The following is a 3,726-nucleotide window of genomic DNA, read 5'->3' on the forward strand; positions in this document are numbered from 1 at the left end:
AAATGTTAACTACACAACAGCCTCATGTGCAAGAGAGAGTGACGTAGGTGTAAGCAGGCAAAGCGGCAAGATAGAGGTTATATCTTAGTCCTTCTCTCCTTCATTTTTATGTTGCTAAGTGAAATTACACTTGCTGGAATATCTGGTTAGCTCTGGCCTCGTACAATTGACTACAGAGATTTCCCTATGTGCAGGCATCCCTTTTCTAGATATGTGGTCACTAGCAAATTTAGCTGAGGTTCAGACTTTTTTTCAAAGTCTCATTTCTTGACAGTTGCAGTATCTGACTATATGATGGCTCTAGAAGAGAAAGGCAATGCAGCAAACTAAATTCTCTGTGTTTCAGTCCCTAAAGATATTGTCCTCCTAGTTGAGAGTTCTGCTATGGAACAATCATCTCTCTCCTATGTGGAAAAAAAAAAAAAAAGAAATAGAAAATTCTGTGCTATAGTTCAGTAGTGTAATATTTAATTCTAATTAATTTTAAGTTAACTTGTTTTGTTAACTTTCATAATTGAGGGAGTTCTATCAAATGTGTGCACTAATTCTAAATAAAACATGCTCTATCACATGGACATTTTTGCAACCACCAGGCATTCACATACGGTGGAAAGAATGTCCCTCAAGTAAATTAAACATTACTTCATATACAATCCTGATGTTTCCAGCTCTTGTGGATAAACATCTTCAGTGGTCAGTCATTAATGGATGTTGCTTCTCATCTGTCTTTTTCAGCAACTATCAACACTGATGCTGGAGGCCTCTAACAGCTGACTAAATGGGCAGCTCGTGCTTGTGGAGTGTTAGTTCACATAAAGTTTTTGAGCAGCCATAGCTTCATTTTGTCCTCTGTCTCTTTGCTTCTCCTGAAGTAAAGGCTCTTTGAGTCTTCACATGCTCGTCACCTTGTACCCTGCACAGCATCTCTTCCCCCTGGCCCTTCTTTCCTTACAAACATTCAGACAAGTCCAACATGCACCACAGATAGGTTTGCAGGTGCACCAACGTGACAGCTATACTTAGATTCCATTTCTAACAGGCTCCCACACCTGCCAGCACAAAATCTGAGAGCTGGTGTTTTGCTTAATGCTGTGATCTTTTGCAGGAACTTTGTGGTCATAGAAGGAACTGCTCCTCACAGCCTCAATTCAGAACCATAATAACCTTTGCTGCTCTAAAAGACAAAATACAAAACATTTTTTTGCAGAGTAATGCTTTGAAGCGTGGCTGATGAAGTAGGAAAAAAATGGTGGTGGTGCTGTCGTGTCTCTCTTTTTAGCCTTCCCTTTCTCAACAGAAAGTAAACATGAACGCTTTCCACTTTCCACAATGCTCTCACAAAATATTGTGCCAGGGTCAGCAGTTACTGTGCCTGGGAACATACTGTAGGCACACAGAAAAAAACAGCTACTCACATGAGCATCTATCTCAGAATTCAGTACAGTGGCTGCTTTCTCTGACTAGATTTTCACACTCCAAACATTACCCTATTGCAAAAAGGTCTCTGAACTCAGATAGGAGCTGAGTGGAATCAGCGCTTCTTTTTGGCCTATGAAACATATTTGCACAGGGGAAGAAGATGAGAAATTGAAAGAATGCTCTCTTATCCTCTGTTCTATGCAGCAAGACTTACTGCATACTGAACCATTAGGAGCGCTCATTAGGCCTGTGTTGAAACTCAAAGCCCAGAACAGCCGTTTTTCATGTAGCTTTTGTATCTGTGGAATCGTAGGACAGTGAAAATGACCATTTTGGGTCATTTGCTTTGCTGATTAGATCTCTCCTAAACTAGTTCTCCTAAATCATACACATTTTAAAGTATTATCCCATAATTTACTTGTTTTATGGTACCTTCTTTCCTCCTGGGCCCCAAACTAGGGCAAATAGTACACTCTTAACTCTTCTATAAAGGTAGGTTACATGAACTGCTTCAAAAATAGCTGGACTAGAATAAAAACAATATGAAAGAACAATGATAAATCAGAAACAGAGAGACATTTTGCAAGTTTTGTGGTTACAAAATGTATAGTCTGAAAAGAGATCAACCTCTAAAAATCTGCGTGAACTACATAAGGAATGACGCTATGCAGAAGCCCTAATATCTGATATTGAAAGACAATTGTTCACCATAAAGCATCCGAGGAAAACATTGGGTCACCTTTCGAATCTAATTTTATGACAAATAATGCATAACGATGAAGGAAACTGTGAGTGAGTGATATGGGGGGAAATACTAGGAGAAAAATGATTTTCTCATCATTCTTAGGCACAGAGACCGTGTCTATCTAAGTACAACTTTGTCTCAAATGTTGCTTGCCCAACTTTTTGCTGAAACATGCGCAGGCATATAAAAATACTAGCATAAAGCTGAAATCTTTTTGTAATAGGCACCCTTCTTTCCTTTGAGAAAGATGTTTCCATTCAGCTAAATCATTACTTTGTAGAACCTGCTGACTCAGCCAAAGGCACAAAGACCAAGCTGGGTGAGTTACCTGGACTGCAGCAGGCAGTAACAAGCAGAGGTGCTAACTTGAAAACAGTGAACACGTGTGAATTTTTGTTCTTGAAATATTGTTTGACAGCACTAAGACACAATGGGAGTTTTGATCTATATAACCCTTTAGGAGCTGCTCTATAGCTTCTAGTTATTTGGATTTTTGTATAGTCTTACTGGAATAGCTTAGTGATTTTATACATGCACACCCCACTCTAGTAAGACAAAGACTGATTTCAAGTGGTTAACAATTATGCAATATAATATATGAATGTTCCCTTTGGTAAACATACAAAAAAGGGAAGAACAAAGTGTTTCCATACTGCACTATCTTGTCTTGTTTCATTCAGCAAACTGCTAACAGATAGGAAGTAATAAAAATTTCTTCCTCACTTCAGTACATAGTTGCTGCTGTGACAAGAAGTTACTTGACTTTGTGTTTTGTGAGACACAATTTCTTCTGTGTATTGGTGTTGTAGATGGAAATCGTTAAATAATCACACCTCCCCCTCCCCACCCCCCAATTACTAGTGATAAAAGCTATCACCTTCAGAGAACACAGACTTTAATTGCTTTGACCCAGGTTTCCAAATTCTTGCAACTGGCTCTCATGTTATGAGTTACTTCACTGGAGCCAACAGGCAGACAGCAGTGCATGCGTAACAACAGATATTGAAATCATTGTCTACATTCACTTAAGACAACCAACCAACTAAACAACAACAAAAAAAGCCTTTGTATTTGATCACGATATCATTAACAGACTGCCTGCTCAAACATAAGCCTCTGAACTGTCTATAAAAAATGAAAGGAAAAAAGAAAAATCAGAAGTCTATAGAAGACATGTTACAGCATCTCCAAAAGAGGAACTACTGGAACAACTGTGCTGCCTGACAATTCTGACGTTTCTAAAGGCTGGGCCAAAGCTCACTGCCCCTACAAGTAGTGCCAATGAAGTCCAACGAGTTTTCTCATGAGAATGGCCACCATGATTTTGTCATTCCACATCACTATATACTGCCAAGAGCCACACACAGACATACAGTTTATGCTTAACAGGTTTTGAAGCATCATTGCTGCCCCAGTTTTTAACCTTCTAATGATCACTGTAAAGCGCTTTAACACTGTAGAGATGGATCTTATAACACAAATTCTTTTTACACTGTAGCCACAATATAACAAAATTACTGCAGAGTAACAATGGATATGAACAGAACCGAGTACCAAACAGG

The sequence above is a fragment of the Cygnus atratus genome, chromosome 2 (genome assembly GCF_013377495.2).
Source record: "Cygnus atratus isolate AKBS03 ecotype Queensland, Australia chromosome 2, CAtr_DNAZoo_HiC_assembly, whole genome shotgun sequence".
Lineage (NCBI taxonomy): Eukaryota > Metazoa > Chordata > Aves > Anseriformes > Anatidae > Cygnus > Cygnus atratus.